The sequence below is a fragment of the Arachis hypogaea genome, chromosome 19, assembly GCF_003086295.3.
Source record: "Arachis hypogaea cultivar Tifrunner chromosome 19, arahy.Tifrunner.gnm2.J5K5, whole genome shotgun sequence".
NCBI classification, from domain to species: Eukaryota; Viridiplantae; Streptophyta; class Magnoliopsida; order Fabales; family Fabaceae; genus Arachis; species Arachis hypogaea.
Window position 1 is genome coordinate 39493799 of NC_092054.1, and position 21717 is coordinate 39515515.

At 31.9% G+C, this 21717-nt stretch overlaps 1 pseudogene; it reads right to left on the bottom strand.

The window, feature by feature from the left end:
• Positions 1 to 4223: 4223 nt before the first annotated feature.
• On the bottom strand, positions 4224 to 6895 carry LOC112777363 (uncharacterized; annotated as a pseudogene).
• Between the last annotated feature and the right edge of the window lie 14822 nt (positions 6896 to 21717).

Below are 21717 nucleotides of genomic sequence, written 5' to 3' on the forward strand. Positions count from 1 at the left end.
ACATAGCAAAGAAGCTGCTGATGACGTCAATCTCCTTCATGTTTTACAGATTGTAATGTACTTTTCTATGTTTATCTTTCTGTAATTTCTTGAGAGAAAAGGCATTGTGAGAAAGCTCAAGTAAAAGCCATGAGTGAAAAAAGGCTGAGTGATACACTTGAGAGAAAAGCCTAGAGTTATTTTCAGATTTCTTTAGGTATGTTTATGTCTTGTATCTTGTACCTGTGAGGTATCCCTTTCTTAGTTGGGTTAGCACTAAGAGTGAATAGTTAGGTATTAGCATAGCCAATGTCAAGTTAGGTTAGAACTTGAGTGTGAAAGGATTGGGTCAATCATGTGAAATTGGTGTATGTAATACTGTTAACTATAGTGAAATTCTTCCATAGTTGTGGAGGAGACTGGATGTAGGTTGCATAGCACAAGGCAACCGAACCAGGATACATGCTGGTGTTAGCTTTTCTCTTCTCTGCTGAGTTCTGTTTTCTGATATTCATGAGACAAAAATAAATTATCTCATAAATTTCCGCTGCTTAGTTCAAACAGAACCTGAATTGAAAGTTTGTTTAAAAAGGGTAATAACAACAACTAAAAAGAAGATATAGATTCAACCCCCTTCTCTAAGCCTACCACAACCTTCAGAAACTTTTTGAAATTGAAATAAAATATTTAAAATATTAGAGATCAAATTAAGATTTAGTCCAAACGTTAGGAATCAAAATAATATTTTACTCTTCTATATAAGTATCACATAAGAGTTGAATAAGAAAAAAATAATAGCTAAATATCAAAATTTATATATGTATGAAATTCATGATATATTTAATATATATTTAGCTAAATCTTATCAAATTAGATATTTAGCTAAATCTTATCAAAATTGGATATTTAGGCCCATTAAATATAAAAATCTTATTTATGCATGAGTAGTAGATGATTTTTATAATATCTACTTTGATAAGATTTTTATAGAGGCGAGTGATAATTTATTTATTATTGATAATTTTTTATGCATAAGTAGTAGATGATTTTTTTCTCATTGTTGAAAAAGTATTCCAATGTTTAAGTGGTTGATGATCTGTAATTGATACTTGGAATAATGAAGAGAAATAGTGAATTATTCTCCAAGTCAGGTGGGGCATGGATTGTACTACTGGCACTCCAAACAAGTCGGATAGGCTGACCTGTATTTTCTTAAAGCACACATTAGTGAGTATCGATTGCTCTTTTCAATTAGAGTGGGCCCAGTTTTAGTAGACTAATTTATTTGAGTTATGGCTTTTATTATTTGGGTCATAATTTGAATAGTATTTAGATTAGCAATAAATAATCCTTTATCTAATTGTGTTTTTTTCATTGATAAATAATCCTTCTAAGGGAAGGTTATTGCAATTAGATGGAACTTCCCTCCTCCTAATTGAATAACTTAAACATTGATAAATCAGCAAATGGGAGATTAAAGAGAGCTGGATGTAGAGGTTTATTAAGGGATAGAAGAGGGAATTGGATAATGGTAGGGGTGGTCATGGCCCGGCTTGACTCGAAGATCCAGCTCGATTTCGAACTTTTTAGGAACTAATTTGGTGTGATTTCACCAGGTTTAGAGTCGGGTAAGGGTTTCAAAAATAGACCCGACTATTATTTCGGGTCGAGTTCGCGGCATAGCTTGGGTCGAGTCCGCGGCATAGTTTGGGTCACCCGAACTCGACCCGGTGGCCCGGTCATCATATACAATTAATATTTTGAGTTATTAGTGATGGATGATGGCTATTCTTATGTGGAATTTAAGTATTGTAAATCTCAATATTTTATGTTATTAGTCATTATAAGATTATAAGTTAATATTTTATATTTAAAATGCATAAGACTTTAGACTAATGCATAATATTGTGTTATTTGTATTGATTTAAATATTTGGTATTATTAGACAATATTAATATTGATTGTGGTTATACTTTAATTCTAGGGAAATGTTAGTTCTTGTTATATTTTTCTACGTGAATTTTACCATGTCAAATAATGGTTGGAGTCTTGAAAATTTGGATATTTTCACATGTTACAAGAAGGTAATGTTAACGGCCCAGTTTTTACTCTGTATAATTGTGACCCGAAAGTGTGTAAATTTCATCGGGTCTAGGATCGGGTTCGGGTCTAACAAATAGGTCCGATATATATTTTGGGTCGAATCTGAATCACATCAAACTCGATTTTACCCTATTTATGAACACTCCTAGATAGTGGATTTCTCCTTTTTCATTAGTGACTGCTCAGCATTTAAAATTGAATTATGAAAAATAATAAAAGAATTAGAAATTGTCTGGATTATGGGAATTAGAAGACTGCGGTGGAAAGTAACTTTCAAGCTGTTATTTGCATTATTAATGGCCAGAAAGATATCAACAACTATCCAAATGCCCTTATTAAAAACATCAATCACTGAAAAAATAGAAATTGAAAAATACATTTTGTTAACATATATAGAGAAGACAATATGCGTGTTTATTTTCTTGACGTAAAAATTTAAATCTTAATTAAGGCCTTTACTTTTGAAATACACTTTCTGCAGAGGTGATTAGTCTTTTAGCTAATGATAAACAAAAAGTGTTTATCCTCTCCATAGTTTGTACTTAATTTTCTTTGGGCACTAATCCTTCCATTATATCAAAAAAAATAAATCTTTCAAACTATGTGATTCTTTATTGATTAATGTTTGTACTATGCTGTGTTAGGTGGTTGTAATTTTCATTGTCTACCCAAAAAAAATATTGTTGTAAAAAGTGTGACTTGAGAGTACATCTGAAAGTCCATTCCAATTCTGATAATGCATTGTTTTGTGGTATTTTTGTGGTTGTGAGTAGGGTTGGAAGTGAGTCAAGCCATCTCATAAGTCAGCTCGAACTTGACTCATTAACAATTCGATAAGCTGAACTCGTGAGTTGGTGAGTCGAGCTTGAGCGAAGCTCGTAAATTAAATGAGTCGAGTTTAAGTTTGGATAAGCTCAGCTCATTAGCTCGTAAGCTGGCTCGGTTATATATATATATATAATTTATACTTTTAATATTATATATATACATATGAAATAGTAATATATAATTATATATATATTAATCTTAATTATTTAAAATTTTATATTTATTTTTTATATATAATTTTGATGTAAAATATAAATAAAAAATTTATAATTTATTGATAGATAGACAATATATAAAATTGATTTTTTTAAATATTTTTTAAAATATGCAAGTTATAATTTATTGATATAGAATTATAGATTATGTTCCTATTACTTGAGCTAGTTGTGAACTTTCGATGAGTCGAGCTTGAATTTAAGAAATAAGTTCAATTGGTAAGTCAAACTCAATTTTCGTGAGTCAAGTTTGAGCTTGGTCTAACTCGACTCACTTCCAGCCCTAGTTGTGAGAGACTGAGGATGCATGGTTGTAATTGAAGAACAGAAGAAAATAAAAAAAGTTACAAGCAATGAAACAAGAACAAAAAAGCGGCACAAAGTTGTGTCAGTTACCATGGGCATGGTATCCGGCGGTGGTGCGGGAAAGAAGATGAGCGCCTGAGAGGGGAAAAAAGAAGATAATAGAATTCTTCTGTTTTCTAATTCTCCTACCTCCCCCTCCACTTCGTTTTCCTTTTTTTGTGGCTCTGCAGACCAACGTGCAGTTTTGATGAAATTTTAAAATCGGCCAATTTTTAATTCGGTTTGAACCAATTTTCAGAATATTGAGTAAATTCTTTTTTCTTCTATACCGTTATGTTACCATTTTTTTTCTTGGTTTGTGGCGATAAACTCAAATAAATCTATTAAGGTACCTAATTGCAGTTCGCAATAAGATCCTAAGGACTTTCTTCAAACTAGCCTTTCATATCACCAAGATTTGGATTCCAAATTATTTCAAGAACAATCTCCAATTTCAAAATTTTCTTAAGTTACTCCGCACAATAAAAACAGATCGATGCCTCAGTTTATTTCCTAAAATTAGAAACTCGAGAAGTCCAACATGCTCCAAAGGTAATAAATCCATTATGCATTATTCACTTCTTGCAAATAGTCAAATACTTGGTTTCTAATACTTAGATGCGGTAAAAATTCAGGGGAGTACAGGATACTACTACTCATGTAGGAGCAAGAAAAAAATAATTCAGTCAATGCATTGAAGAAAGTGCTCGGAAAATAGAAGCGAGGATAACACATAATTCAAGGCTTTCAATGTAAGTATTCGAAATGAACTTTCATATTTTGCATAAAGGTCGCGAAAACTAAAGGATACAATACATAATATTAGGAATGTTAACGTTGGACTGTTAAAATCCTAAATATGAGATGTGCTTCTCAGTATTTTACTATTTTTAAAGACCTCAGGCTCAGCCGATCGATTCCTTTAAATAAGCAAACAAAAATTAATTACAAAGTAACACGCTTTGAGGTAAAAGGTGCAATACAACAAAAACCAATAGAAACCAGAGGAAGATTGCACCATCCTAAAGGAAAATTTGAACTATTCTTCATCTAATTTTTTCTAACCTTATTTTTTTTCTTTGAAACTACAACCCATCCATCCTCTGCTTCACCTGCATCCTTTTTGAGAGGCTCATCATCAATCCGCATGTTACCTGAACTCATGTTTGATTCAGATTTTGGAATGTCCACATCCATGTTTGAAGAAGTAGCTTGCCTAGCACTGCTTTCACCATTTTGACCACCTTGGACATCATCATCTTCCTCATCCTCATCATCATCCTTATCATTCACAATCTATTTCAAAAAAAAAAAAAATCATAAAAAAAAAACTACTACTACTACTTCAAAATTCAAGTAATGTGGATGAGCTTCCAGTTGTATCTTAGCAAAGATGTAAACAAGAGAAAATGTTCACGTGTCAGCCAACAAAACACTTTTTTCATTATATGTGGGGTTGAGTACATGAACCAAAATGACACCATGATGCGCTATTATGAATCATGTTTGAACATTTAAGCTCATTTAGAAATTAGAAGTTATAGAATTAAAATATTAATGTTTCTCCTCCTATAATATGACCTAAATATAGTATGGGCAAAGCAAACTCATGCATCACATTCCCATCAAATAATATACTTTAACGTTGCTCCCTCCTAAAAATATCCAGTCATATAGGACAAGGAAAAGCCTCAATCAACCATATACACAAGTGTAAATGCAAATTTATAGAATAGCAATATAACACAAGGTTCATACTCATTCCAAAATATTATGCTGTCATTTACCTGTGGCACTGCACGAGGATGCGCAGCTTGGTTAACAATGGCCTGCCTATAACGCTCAATGGTCACAAAGTTTCCTTCTAAGCATTCCTCATGCATATCCATTAGATTTTTAGCTACCTACATTAGTTCGTAATAGTAACATGAACATGGAAAAAATGAGAATCACAAATAAACACTGCAAATACACAGATACATCACAAAGGAGTCATTAGCAGTGGCATACACAGCTTTAATTTCTTTTAAGTTTGAAGAAAAGACCTTAGGACACAGTTCACATTAAGTTTAATCTATGCTGCAAATGGATATGGACACCAGAGCCCTACTTAACTGCTTCTTTTCGAATAAAAATACATACAAAACAAAAGGTATATCAAGATTTTAAAATACAAAATAGAAACATATGACATGTACATGAAAATTGGTGACTAATGATATGTTCATTCCAAAAACTAAAGACTAAATAGAGTACCATTAATTATGCCTATGATGGCCAAATATTAAGTTTTCAGTTTCCAACTATGAATAAAAAGACAGGGAAGACTGATGTTGTGATCGAGGTGGTAAAAAAATTCAACCCTCTCCAAAGAGAGTTTCCTAAGATTCAAACCCTCAACCTTGTAGTTAAAGTTCAACTAACATTCAACCCACTTCCATTGGGCTTAACAAATTAGATAACTTTACTTTCAAACACTATGGTAAACTAACAATAACAACTACATTTAACCCTTAATTATTGCAAACAAGCAACATGAGCAAAATTCAACAACAAATAATATGTATTAATCCAATACAAAAAAGAAAGATGCACCTCTTTAATGCTGCCATAGTCAACCTCTAACATTGAGCGAAAACATGCCATCATCGAGTTTAACCTCCAAGTCATCAATATCAAGCGGCTCTGCGAATCATTCAAAAAATAAAAAAATTAAGGATCTAAAACAAAATAACAATAATTGAAGCAGTGTAATAGCGAGCAACCTCTGGATTGAGTGAACCAGGAGAGGATATCGGTGGCGAGGTTATCGGCCTTGAGGCGGGAGTCAGGGCCACCCCACTGGTTCTCGACGGCGTCACGAAGAGTGGACCAACGCAACAAAACAAAGCCGATGCCTTCACTGAAAAGTGATAATGAGTTTCCTTGTAACCGTTTCGCACCCTCCATTCTTCTTCTCTTCTTTCTGGATGGAACCCTGCACACAAAAGGATCAAACCCGTATCTGCTCTTCTCTAGCGAGAGCAACCAACTGCAAGACAGGGAAGGAAGTCTGCGAACTGCCTGCTCCAAGAAAGGAAGAGCGTCGTCGTGAAGAGGGCAGCAAAGGACGAGAGAGGGTGGGCAGAGTCGGGGCAAAGAGGCGAGCAGAGACATGGCCGGAGAGGAGAGCAGAGAGGCGAATAGAGACGCGGATGACAGAGATGCTGGTGGCAACGACGCGGGCAGGCAGAGAAGCGGACGACGACGCAGGAGTCGAACCGATTAGCAGCACAGGAAGAGAGATGGAAAACAGACCAATGATGCCGGCGGCGACCACTCTTGCGGTGTTGGAAGACAGAGACGGAGGAGGAAGGAGAGAAGAGGAAGGTAGGCAGCAGCAGTAGCCAAGGGTGATTTAGGGTTTCTTTCTTTTTTTTTTTTTTTAAGATGTAACCTAAGGACAGCAAATGCATAGTTAACAAAAAAACCCGTTAACCAGTAGGAAATAGAGTGTTCACGGTGCGGTTTGGATCGGTTTTGAGTCAAAAACTCATCTGATTCGAACATTATGTTACTTGCGGTGCGATTTGGATTGGATGATCTTTTTAAAAAAATTCGATCCGATCTGATCTAATTTCGAGCGGTTTGGATTGGACTGGATTTGGGGTTTTGTAAATTAAAAAAATTAAATATATATAATAAGTTTCATCATCAAATTTCAAATAATCAACAATGACATAACAAGTCTTAACAATATTTTAAAAAACCAACGATAACATAACAATAGAAATAAAATTATAGGTTAGTTAAAATAAATAAATAAATCACATTTTGAACATAAAACATCTATTAAATAATAATAATACATGAAAAATATAAAAATGTATAACAAATTGAATATGTTATAAGTATAATTATAAAGATAATAATAAAATAATAATATTATAACACATTGTGCGGTTTGGATTGGATTGAATCAGTTGTGAAAAGTAGATCCGAAATCCGATCCGATCCAGCGGTTTGCAAAAAATAAGATCCAATCAAATCCGAATTAGTGCGGTTTTAATCGATTTTCGATTTAAATTGGATTGAATGAGCAGTTTAATTTAGATCGGTTTGAATTTGAACACCCTAGTAGGAAATGCATATCCACGTTGCACCTTTTTTTTCTGAATTCAAAAAATGAACCTGAGAAGGTTCGAACCTTGCACATTCCTGGGATTTCGGAAGATATGCTCCTTTTAGTCTTTTACTAACCCAGATACATCGTCCTTTTATAGATCACCAATAATAATAAATTTGAATAATTGACCATTTGTACCCATGATAGTTCAGAACGCTGACAAATGTACCCATCGTAGAAGGAAACTGACTTTGTAACCATGAGAGATTGGCTCCGTGTGACAAAAATAGCCTGGCTTGGGTTGGCACCTGCTTCGGGTTTGTATAGTCCTACATGGCAATCCAAACCTCCCAAAGCCCAATCCACGTGGATCTGAACGTTGTATATGTAGGTAATGGTTGAAATGAAAACCCTAGAAAGCTCTCTTCCCCAATTCGAACCATAACCCCAAATCTAAAATTTTGTTGCAATTCGAACCATAACCTAGAGTGATCTCAGAACCCAGCGATGTCATCACACAGATTTAACTCAGATGGAAATTACGAACCCTAACAGATGGTTCATCAGATGTCTTCTATGGGCGGTAAGGGACAGCTGCTGTTGTTGTTGAGGTTAGATAATGATTTCTGAGTTTTAGTTGACAAATTTGGTTTTTTTTTTCTCTCAGACAAGAGATTGCAGATACTTTGTTTTGGTGGATGAACTCGAACAAGGATGGGAGGGCGTGGCAAGATGTTTAGCCAAGAGGAAGTTCGAGCATTGTTATGCAACGCCTGATGATGGATTGACTCTGAATTCAAGGGGGAAAATCTGCAAGCATCCTCAATTATGGCTAAGAAGATAGACAAATTTAGGGTTGAAATTAGGGGTGAAATTAGGGGAATTAGAGTGATGATTATTACTGTTGCACTGGGGTAGCATTTTGTCTGTTTTGTGAGTTGTATTTGGTTATGAAATTATAAGACTTGTAAAAAGAGAGGTCTTTGTTCTGTCATAGTTAAAATTTTTGAATGATATTGGCATAATATGGATTGTTCCTAATTTATACTGGTTTACTTTTCATGTGATACATTGATGTAGATACACAATGTTTGAACTTGTTGCTGCAATCTAAAATGACTCTGATAACATTAAGGATCAAACAGTAAGCTGGAAATTAGCAACCTAATAATTTTGCTTTTCAATATATGAGTAAGGAACAAATTGGATGACGAAAGTGTTGTAATAATAACAATAGTGATATCAAAAAGAGGCAAAAGAAGGCAAGTATATAATTGCTTTAAGAAGTAAATTGTTCATTATATATATATGGATGCTGGAGGTTCCAAACATTCTGATATTAGACAAAAAAGTCAAGTACTGGCCACTGAATTTACACCCTCAAAAAAAGCCTTACTAAGTCAGAACTAAGCAATAGGATGAAAATGCATCAGAAAACACTAGAGTTATGTATCTCACAAGTGTAACCTAACAACAAAAAGCCAGATTCCAAATTTTGCAGTATTAGTCTATGATATTGGGGTCGAGTTACTGCTCCCGCTTGATAAACCATTTTTTCCTCTGCTTGATCCCCGTATCCTGCCTCGACCTCTACCTTGACCTCTCCTTCTATCAGATGTGCCTGAACCTATAGCTGTTGGAGTCACAACTCCAAGTGTGGGCATGAACTGCATGAACCGGGTGCTTGTTCCTGTACTAGCACCTTGCAGTGGATGTGGTGTAGTTTGAGAGTTGTGTGTGGAGGGAGTTGTTGCTGGCTGGTTGGCAGCTGGTGTACTTGGCTGCTGTCTTTGTCCGGTCGGAGGCGGGCGTTTAACACTTCTCCTTTTAACCTGTTTTCTGGTTGTTGCATTGGTTGGTTGTGGCTGTGGCTGTGCAGTTGGTGGGGGAGGCATTTGGTGAGGCTGCTGCAAACCATAGAACAACTCAGTTATTATCACACAAGGTTTGCTAGGCAGCTTAGTTAAATGATTAAAACAATGCACTTACTTGTTGAGTGTTTGTTCTTGCAGATTCGTTTCCTTCTTCAATGGCCTCCTGTTCAGCCTGTGCAGATTCTAATGTCTCCTCATAGTACATTTCAGCCAGTAAATCCTCATCCTCATCATCTGCTGGTGCTTGTGGGGCAGAACTCCCTTCACCTGCAGCTTCCTTACGCTTTTTACAACTTCTCTTATTGTGACCAGCCTAATGATAAACGTATTAGTCATAATTTGAACTAAAAATCACATTTATCAATAACTATAGAACATGACAAAATTTCAACTATAATTGGTTTAACATACCTGGAGGCAATACTTGCAGATAATAGTCCCAATCCTCCTCGTTGTTCTATGAGGGTCACTATTCTCCTTAGGGCCATCATTTCTCTTGTCTCTCTTGAGTGTAGGTCGACCAATTGGTTTTCTATACCGTGGTGGCAGAATGGGGAGGGTATCAACATCGTGCTCCCAGTACTCTTGGCTTGGAACTGGACGCATAGAAATCTGATAGGCTGCATTGTATGCACCCATGGTGAGCCAGTTGTGGGCATATTCTTCTGGCCTTCTGTTCTGGTAAGCCAAAGCAGCATAGGCATGTCTACATGGTAAACCTGTGATTTGCCATAGTTGACAGCTGCATGTATCTTTGCCAAGATCCACACTTACCTTCGTTGGCAAGCAATGCACCTCATACACATTCCCTGCGTCATCTCCAGTAGGCAGAGGCATCCATTTGTTGCTCTCTCGCTTTTTCCTCTCTAATCTGCTCTGTTGGGTTGGTGCTAGTCTTCCGTTGTACCCAACCAAATCTTTTTTGTTTCTAGCCATAATCCTCATTACGTAGCACCTGACTTCCTCCAACATTGTAATTATTGGCTTACCCCTCATCTTCTTAACTTTGGCATTAAACACCTCGCAGTTGTTGTTGGTGTAGTTGTCCAACTTAGGGTATTCACTAAAATGAGCTCTGCTCCATTGTTTAGGACTAATCTTATGCAGGTACTCCCAAGCCCCAGCATTGATGCTTTTCAGTCTCTCCATGGCAGCATTGAAGTCTTGTGTTGTGGTTGCCTTGGCACAAGACCACATGCACATTTTCAGCTGTAAGTCACTCCATTTCTTGCGAAAGTTTTGCCATATATGCATTGCACAGAATCTGTGGTTGGCATTTAGGTAAATCTCTTGTATGGCTGGGATTAGTCCCTATAGTAATTCATTTAAGTAAACACATCTCAGATTTCAAACAAACCAGAAACAAATTTAAGTATTTAGCTAGACAATTTCCCAGCATTCCAATATCAGTCTCAAAACAAAACAGAGTTGTTTATCATCCTAAACCAGATTCCAAATTCCCAGTAACAGTCTCAGCACAAACCATACATAACTAAAACTAAACCAGATTCCAATAATAACTCACAAGTCTCATTGACTATTTAGCTAATCCAACAATCCAAACACATCAATGTTAAATTCCGAAACAGAATTCAGTATTAATCTACTAATGATTAAGCAATGAGATTCCAATTAACTTCTAAAACATACCTAAACAAGACACAAAACAAATAATCAGCCATACATTATTATACATATATTAGGAGAAAACATCAAAGTCACTAAACACATGAATCAGCCATACATGATTATAAGTAAATATGCACAAGTACCTTCTGCATATCTGACATGAAGTTAAACCCATTAGCTTGAAAATCTCCCACATCCTCCTTGAGTATCTCCAAAAACCACTTCCAACTGTCTTTGTTCTCAGATTCAACAACTGCATAGGCAATAGGATAGATATGATTATTTGCGTCCTGTCCTATTGCAGTCAGCAACTGCCCCCCATAGTATCCTCTTATGAATGTCCCATCCAACCCTATAAAAGGTCGACATCCTCCCACAAACCCCTTCTTGCACGCTTCAAAGCAAACATAGATCCTCAGAAAAACTGGATTTGAGTCAGGCATGGGATTCGTTTGGATCCTTACTGTCGAACCTGGATTAGTCTTCAGTATCTGGTTACCATAATCACGAAGTCGTGCATATTGTGCAATCTCAGAACCTTCAATCCACTCTTTTGCTTTCTTCATAGATCTATAAATTTTTCTTTCATTGATTAGTACATCATACTTGCTTCTGAAGTATTGGTCAGCCTCTCTAACTGTCAAATTTGGCTACACTCGTATCCTCTCCTCCAACTCATCTATGACCCACTTTCCATCTGCTGACTTACAGCGATTGTCCCTACTACATGTATGTTCATTTACAAATGTCTTTACCTGAAAACTTGCTGGAAATGTTCTCTTGGCACAGTATATTTGCCAAGGACAGTCCTCATCATAGCATATAGCCTTCGATCTTGTAGAATCACAACGAGCAAAGAATATGCTCCTTCCAATATTGATATTAAACTTTCTGACAGCCTTCCTAAAGTGGCTTAGAGTTTCAAACTCCATCCCAACCTCCAACCGAACCTGGTTAACTGGAGCATCAGCATTGCTCTGAGGAAAAACTGGAGTCTGTTCAGTATCATCGTCACTTGCTATGCTATGCAATTCCTATGATTCATAGCAATGATGACCAGGATTTTCATCAGAGAAATCATCATCATCAACGGGGACGTAGAAGGTTGGAGGCTTGTCTGGATCGGGGTTTGGAATGAAAGACTGGCCTGTAGGGGGCCTCTTAGTTGATCTCCTTTTATTCACCTTTGGCCTTCCCTGAACCTCCTCTGAAGGATTGCTCTGATCATTTTGGGGAGTTCTATTGGTGTCAGAGGGTGGGACTGTCTGAGGGATTGATTGTGAGAGTAGATTCTCATATGGATGTGGGGTGTATTGGGTTAGTTGTTCTGGTTCAAGAGGTGCAGAGACATTGGGTTCAGAAGAAGGGACTGAGTCTGAACAAACAGTGTGTGTTGGTTACTGATCTTGTTCAATAGGTGGCTGGGAAGGTTGGGACTGACTTGATGGTTGTTTATCTGGTATGCCAGGTGTTGGGGGAGGCTGAGAAACCTGTCCTGCCTCAACAGAAACTGAAAGTTGTGGGTCTGCTGTCTCCTGGGCCATAGTGATATTGTCCTCTTTTTAGGCCTCCAAACCAGCCTGTGTATGTGCCTCATAGGCCTCTTCCCTGCTCTGGGCCTCACTCCTTTTTTGGTCATCCATCCCAACTTGCAGATTACTTACAATTTCAGCATCATCCTCATCTTCCACTACTATCAACCTTCTTTTTGGACTCTTTTTCGGAGTTGGAACCCTTTTAGCTCAACGCTTTACTCTCATCTTTGATGGAGTCATGTTGTTCTCCTCAACTAACACGGGCTCATCCACCGGATGCTCTGTATATACATTTATTCTGTTACTGTTCTTCACAGTTGCCTCATACATCCTAACTATATCCATGTCAACCTTGAGGTCCCTCAACCCATCATCAAACCCTTTCCCAGGTTCCAGCCAGAAAAAATTAGAAACAGATGTATATCCTATGTCCTTCACCAAATCAGAAACGAAAAAACCATTCAAGGTATCAACATTAACCCTCTCTATCTCTGTGACTTCACCACCAACGTAACTAAGCTTCCCACACGGCCCTCTCTCAAACCGTCCTCTATGATTAATACACAGTGTTATATGGATGGTGGCCATTCCTGAAACTGAAATAAACCAACACATTCTAAGAAAACAATGCATGTTACTACACCTAACACAAACCATAAATCAACTACTTCAGCACCTAACACAAACCCTAAATCAATTAATCAACTAATTTAGCAATTCTCAGCCACGATTTCATATGGTAATGTAATCTGTCTAACTAGTCTCATTCAAATTTGAAATAAATTAACACTGGCAATGACATACCTCAGCTCTCTGCCGACCAAAGGGGGTGACCTCTACACCGTCGGCGACGAAATCCCAGGGTTCGAGCTCTGCTGCCTATTCCTTGCAAGTTTCTCTTCCACGTTCTCGTTTTGATGGCTCTGTACTGCTCCCAATGCCTTTTCCGACTTTGGAATGACAACGTTGAAAGCCGTAGCTTCAGGGTGATGGTTTGGGAGTGTTCCCGGCGTCTTCTCCGGCTTGGAAACAAAAGGACGTTCTCTGCTAGGGCATCAGCAAAGTCCCGCGAATTTTCCTTCAATGTTTAATTGTTTAATGTTAAATTCCACGTGGATTGGGCTTTGGGAGGTTCGGATTGCCATGTAGGACTATACAAACCCGAAGCAGGTGCCAACCCAAGCCAGGCTATTTTTGTCACACGGAGCCCATCTCTCATGGTTACAAAGTCAGTTTCCTTCTACGATGGGTACATTTGTCAGCGTTCTGAACTATCATGGATACAAATGGTCAATTATTCTAATAAATTTTTATTTTTATTTTTATAGTAATACAAGGAACTTATATGCTGACGTGGCGTTTATACGTTGAATCTGAGAGTTTATTTGTTTAGGTGTCGTCACTAAAAAATTTTCGATTTATATTTATAAATTATAAATTATTATTTGTTTAGGTTATTATTTTCAAATTTTAAATTATTTTATTTGTTTGGATTATTTTACTTAGGTTATTATTTTTTAAATTTTAAATTATTTTATTTAGGTTGTTATTTTTTAAATTTTAACACTATTTTTTAAAAAATTATTAATTCTTTTTAGCATTATTTTTAAAATTTTGTTGATTTTTTAAAAAAAATTACAGCTACATACATTCTTTTAAAGAAATTTAGAGTTTTAAAAAAATTTACGTTAATTGTACTTTCGATTGTTACATATTAATATTACTATAAAGATTTACGTTAATTTAGAGTTTTAAAAATTGTCAATTTATTTACTTTGTCTGTAAATTTTATTTAAATTCAAATTAAAATCAATCAAATTTTATAAATGGAGAGTTTATATGTTAACGTGGCGTTCATACGTTGAATCTGAGAGTGTATTTGCTTAAGTGTTGTCATTAAAAATTTTTCAATTTATATTTATAAATTATAAATTATTATTTGCTTGGATTGTTATTTTCAAATTTTAAATTATTTGTTTGGGTTGTTTTACTTAAGTTGTTATTTTTTAAATTTTAAATTATTTTATTTGTTTAGATTATTTTACTTAGGTTGTTATTTTTTAAATTTTAAATTATTTTATTTAGGTTGTTATTTTTTAAATTTTAGATTGTTATACTTGGATTGTTATTTTTTAAATTTTAAATTATTTTACCTAAATTGTTATTTTTTAAATTTTAACACTATTTTTTAAAAATTTGTTAATTCTTTTTAGCATTATTTTTTAAAATTTTGTTAATTGTATTTTAAAAATTACAGTGTTCTTTTAAAGAAATTTAGAGTTTTAAAAAGATTTACGTTAATCGTACTTCGATTGTTACATATTAATATTACTATACAGATTTACGTTAATTTAGAGTTTTAAAAATTGTCAATTTATAAAGATTTATATTATTGGATATCTTGCTGAAATTTAAAACAAAAAAATTCTTGAAAATAATAGCAAATCCATCAAGTACAATATTATTAAATTAAAGATTAATGATGGATAATTATACATTTATTTTTATAAATATAAAAATTTTGATAATATCATCTTTTTAAATTGTTATTTTAACTTATTCTATCATATATAAATATTTTTATTAATATTATTAATAGGTAACAAATGTATCTTAGTTATAATTTTTTAGATTCAAAAGCACCATTTTTAAACGTCAACTATTTAAATTTTTTGAAAAAATCGTTTCGGATTGATTTTGAAAAAATATATTTAAATTTAAAAAAAATTAATAAAAAGCATTCTTTCCGTGATTTATTTCTTACGAATTTAAAATAATTAATTAATTAATTATTAATTTTTTTAATTGTATTTGATATTTTTATTTTATTATTAATTTTTAAATTTTAAAAATATAAAATATATATATATATATATAATTTGATATTATTTTATTGGCAGTTACTTTTTTAGTTATAATTATTTTTTGTTTATTTTGTTATAAAAAATATATTTAACATTAAATATTTTATTTGATATAAAAAAATAATGGAGTGTATACTTTTTGGCAATTATGCACATGAATTAAATGCTTTTTTGGGATCCGGCAATAAGAATGAAGCTATTGTCGTCTTACAATTTGTTAGAGTGAAGTTATATAACGCTAATATTTATCCATAATTTTTTAACAATATATTTTTATACGTGAGCTTTTACTCATTTTTTATATGAATTTTTACTCATTTTGTATTAAATTATATTTTTCAAGAAAAATTGTTTTACAAAATTCCATGTATGGCACAAAGATATTCTTCAATTTTGAAGATGCAAATGTCATCCAATTTAAAAATAGGTGGGTATATTTTTTGTCTAATTCTTTAGTTTCATACTATGTGTGTTATCTAACATAGTTTTTTTTTTTTGCTTTATTTATCTAACTTTGTAAGATTTGAAGAACCTAGGGATAACATCGGCGGAATTCCAAATGAGGCTGCATTCTTAAAAATTTATCAACGCAAAATCATTGAACAGTTAAAAGAATTAGATACGGTAATTTTCTTTTTTTGAAAAAAGTTGAGAAAAAATAATGGAAATTCGTTGTACATAGATTATTTTTGTTTATTCATCTTATTTATTTAGGTATATCTTTTAGATTTAAAAACTCACCAAATTCAAGAAATTTAAATCATTAAGTTTTTTTTTTTTTCAGAATTTTGTTTGTGTTATCTTAACTACTATAAGTCATATTATGGATACTCTCCAGACTAGTGGTACGGCCAATGTGAATGCAACAGGTCCACATATACTTTTACAAAAACTTTCAAATGTTCAAGTTGTGGTCGTCTCCTTTTATCCATAACTACAATGTTATTTATTTATTTTTTTAAATTAAAATCTATGCACATTGGATTAGATATTGAATAAGTCTATATTTAACTTTTTTTTATGTTACCTTTTTTTAAGCAGGTACCGAATAAAGCTTGGTGTCATTGATGATTCTGACTGTGCATGTTTCGTAGTCTTTGACAATGAGGTAAAACAAATTTTGGGAAAGAACTGTGTAGAGATACTTGATCCACTCTTATTGGTAAGTTCTAACCAATATTTATTTTTAAAAACATTAGTGAAGATATTTTTAATAGAAATTTTTATATTATTTATTATTAATATATTATGTAATACCCTGTAGAAAGGAGATCTATCGGATATACCTACACTTTTGTTCAACCTAATTGATAAGACATTTCTCTTTATCATTGAAGTTCAAATATCTGATAATCCACATTTTTCACTTTCTTAAAAAGTTAAGAAGATGACTGATAATGTGAACCTCATAAATAAATTCAAAGAGACTCACCCTATTCAAATTGTGAGTATAATTATAAGTGTACTTTCTATTAAAAATCAGTTTATTTTTTGCTTCCTTAGTCATTAGTAGTATCTAATTTATAAATAATAATTAATAATTAACTATAATTTTAGGATGTTGACTACACTGGTAGTTTGCTTCTAATTTCAAAGGCATCCTCAATCATTGAAGGAAAAAAGTAGAAGGTGCTAAGGTATTTGTTCAAAAAATAAATTTTATGTTTGTTTATTCTTTCAAAATTGGATCTTAATTTTATTCAAAAAATATTATTGAGATAAAATCAAAGGTTAGAAAGAAGTCTTTAATTTAACGTGGTATTTTGTACAGAATTTGTTGCTTGAATTCTCTAATGAAGTTGCGGCCAATAATGAATCCGAAGTGTTGGAAAATGCTATTACAACAACTAAGCGATTATCCTCGGAGTCGGAAGATTCGAAGGTGGAAGGAGATACCTCAACTTGCAAGAAGATCAAGATTGAAAATTAAACTTGAGAATTTGGATGCACATATTTTGGAATCCCTTTTAGAGTCTATCTAATAGAATAATGCCAAGTATATATTTGTTTTGGTAAAAACATTGTCTTTTTTTGAGTTGTTATTTTTCTTTTGGTTCTTTTCAATTTTTATGTTTGAAATTTAGAATTTTTTAAATATAAATTGAAGTTATTTGATTATTACTTGTGGTTTTATTTTTAATTTGTTTCACACCGTTGATATTCTGATAATTTCTAATTTAATATTTAATGTCATAAAGTTATAAATTCCTTCTTTGAATTATTGTTGATACAATTAAGTTAGTTAATAATTTTTAATGTGTACTTATTTAAAAAAATTAATTATAATTTTTAATTAAAGTATTATGTTTAGAATTTTAAATTTAAATTTAAATATATTTTTTTTTTGAATTTTTAAGTAAGCAATTAGGTTTGAGAATATTTTTTAAAAATTTATATAATTTATAAGCTACTATGCTAATTACAAAGGATTATAATAAAGTAAATAGAATTACTAGTCTTATTAAGATGTAAGGTTATTTATACTATTTAAAAAAAATTTAATTTGACATTCTTCTATACTTAATTCTATTTTTAATGTTGTTCCGACAAAATTGAATTAATTTAGTATTTTAAAAAAATTTAAATATTTTTTCTAAATTTACGTAATTTATAAGGTTATTAATTTTTAGATTGTAGTTAATTTAGTTTATTTTTACCAGCAAATAATAAAATTGATACTATTTATGATGAAACTAAAAAATATTATTTTTAAATTAACAAATTTCTATATTCCTAATGGACAACGAACGTTTGATTAGAAAATTGTATTTAAAAATTTAAAATTTGTACTAGCTAATTAGGAAATTCTATCTAAAAAATTTGAAATTTAAAATTCTAATACTAATTTCTAATTAAGTGAATTCTTAATCGTTTCGATTTTTAAATTTAAATTTTTTTACTTGTCACATTTATAAATTTTTATTGTTATCTTTTAGAGTGTTTCTCCACAATAGAAGTACTTTCATCTTTTTCTCTCTTTTTAAATATATTTTTTTTCTAAATTTAAGTAATTTATAAGGTTATTAGTTTTTAGATTGTATTTAATTTTATTTATTTTTATTGATAAATAATAGGATTGATACTATTTATGACTAAACTAATAAAATTATTTTTAAATTAACAAATTCCTATATTCCTAACGAACAACGAACATTTAATTAAAAAATTTTATTTAAAAATTTAAAATTTGCACTAGCTAATAAGGAAACTCTATTTAAAAATTTAAATACTAATTCTTAATTAAGTGACTTTTTAACTATTTTGATTTTTAAATTTAAATTTTTTTATTTGTCACATTTATAAATTTTTCTGTTTACTTTGTTTACATAGTTATTTTTTAGATTATCTCTGCACAACAATAGAGGTACTTTCATCTTTTTCTCTCTTTTTACTTATAAGCTATTAATTTTCAATCTCTTTATTTAAGAAAATGAAAAAAATTAACTATAAGTTGAATTTATTGATCGTGAGATTAAACTTATATTTATAAAAAAAAAACTTTTGTAAAAAAAATATATATTATTTTTCGTAAAATATGTTTACTTAACTAAATAAATGAGAATGAAAAGGAAATTAAAGCAGTCATTGAATTTACGTAACTAATATTGTTGGTGATGAATCAGAAATTAAAATTTCAGATGATTTATTGATTACAACTACTGATGACCCTCTCTTTCATTTAGTAGACTTTGCATATCCAAATTTGTTGCAAAACATATCAGATTATAGATATTTTTAGAGTAGGGCAATTTTTGCACCCACGCTTGAGAGTGTCGAGAAGGTAAACAATTTTTTCTTGACAATATTTCCAGGGATGGGAAAGGAGTATTTGAGTTCTGACACAACATGCAAGCTGATGAGAATGAAGATGTACAACAAGAGTGGTTCACACTAGAGTTTCTAAATGACATCAAATATTCGGGACTACTCAATCACAAGTTGATTTTGAAGCCAAGAATCGCTGTAATGCTACTGTGAAACATAGACTAGAGTTCAGGTTTATGCAACGGAACAAGATTAATAGTTAACGAACTTGGCAGCAATGAAATTGGAGCGACTGTAGTGATCGGTAGAAATATTGGAGATAAAGTGTATATTCCAAGAATGAACTTGATCCCTTCAGATTCAGGGTTGCCATTTATGTTCCAATGGAGGCAATTTCCATTAACAGTATATTTTGCAATGACCATTAATAAGAGTCAGGGTCAATCATTATTACATGTAGGACTTTACTTGCCAAAATCAGTGTTCACCCATGGACAACTTTATGTTGCTTTGTCAAGAGTTAAGAGTCGTAGTGGCCTCAAGGTTTTAATTCTAGACAAAGACGGCAATCTAAACTCATCAACAACAAATGTCGTATTCAAAGAAGTTTTTAATAATATTTAGGTAAGAATAATATTATTTTCATTTTAATAGCATGTTATGATTTACACTTTTGTATAAATATTTACTGTAGATATAACTAATTTATCTATATAACTCTATTTTCAGATTTGAGATGAAATGTGTAACAAGGAGCACAACATCATATGCCAATTGCTTTTCTAATGAAGTTAGTAAGATACTAGGTCGTCGATAAATTTTTATTAGCCTTTTGATATAAAATTTAGTGTAAAATTGACATGTTATTATTACAGTTATATATGTTCTTATTTTTTTCATATCTCCCTCCTTATGGTTCAAGAATATTATAGACTTTAAACTCTTCTATTTACTTTTTACTTTGAATAAAGATAAAACAGTATATTCAGTACGTTTATTATATAATGACAATGATCGTGTTCTACTAAACTAAAAAAATTTATAATTATAAAATATTATTTTTAATTTAACATGTCAAATTTAAATATAAGCCTGTGTATCACACAAATTTAACACTAGTATTATATATTTATATAACAATTAAGTGCTAATTTCCATTCACCAAAAGTTTTTTCTTTAAAATTCAGTATTGCTGGTATTTGTACTTCATCTTACTTTTAATTTATTTTATTTTACTTATTTTTGTTTTGATTATTACAATAATTTTATCATTTACTTTACTTTCTTTTAAGTCTTTTTAAATTTATTTTTTCTTTGTTGATACAGTTGTAGTAATAGTATTAATTTAATATTTTTTATTAGATTTTTCTCTTCATATTAAAATTATTGGTTAAATTAAAATTTATATATAATTTAATTAAATTTAAGTTATTTAAAATATTTTTTAGTGTATTATAATTTTATATATTTATTTAATTATTGTTAAGTCAAACGATTTGATCAGTGATCCACCGATTGAATCACTGATCCAGTGACCCAATAACTTGACTGGATTAATTACTGATTTGATTTTAATAACTATGAGCAAATGGGTCGAAATTTGTTGGGTGAGTTCGCATAACTCATCAAATAAGATAGATCGAACGAGAAATTTGCATGACAAAAAAAATTAGAAATTTGAAACCGTTATAATCAAGTTGGGTTGGTCTAGTGGTTAGTTCACTAGTCCGTTTAAGCAAGTGTTGGGGTTCGAATTTCGCCTTGTGTATGCAGCAATCTATTAGCCAGTAGCAAATTTTTAAATAGAGCTCACTGCGGTAGATTAGTCCTTAGCTTGCCGGACTGAGAGATACCGTGAATAAAAAAAGAAGTCTGCCTAATCCACAAATATTGGCGGGACGAGCTTGCTCAGCAGGCTTTTGGCTTTTAAAATGATAATTGAATTTGGAATATTACTTTTGTGCTTGTATTTGGAATGTTTGTTCATTTTATTTAAGTTATAATTTGGATTATGTTTGATTGATTAGAAACTTGTACAATGTTTAACTATATATTCGGATAATATTTATTTTACTTTGAACAATGTTACTTTTATTATTTTGATTTAAAATACTTGGTTAATGATGATGTTTATTAGATATTTAGAATTATAAAGACTTTAGTGTTTATGAATTTAGAAATTATAATTTTTTTGTCTTTAAAAATTATAAATTTGTTAAAATATTTGTGAAATTATATATTTTTTAATATTTAATAAATTTAATAAATTTTTTTTAAAAAAAGAGAGAATTGGCGACCCGTCAATCCACCGTTAGGCGGGACGGGGTAGAAATTTGGGACTGCCTCAATAGATAGGGTAAGGCAGGCTAATCAGCCAAAATGATGGCCTTTTGAGGGCGGGTTATAAACAATGTCATTTAAGCTTTTATTAAAAAAATGTAAGAAAAAAATTTAAAAAAAAAAGTACAAACCATT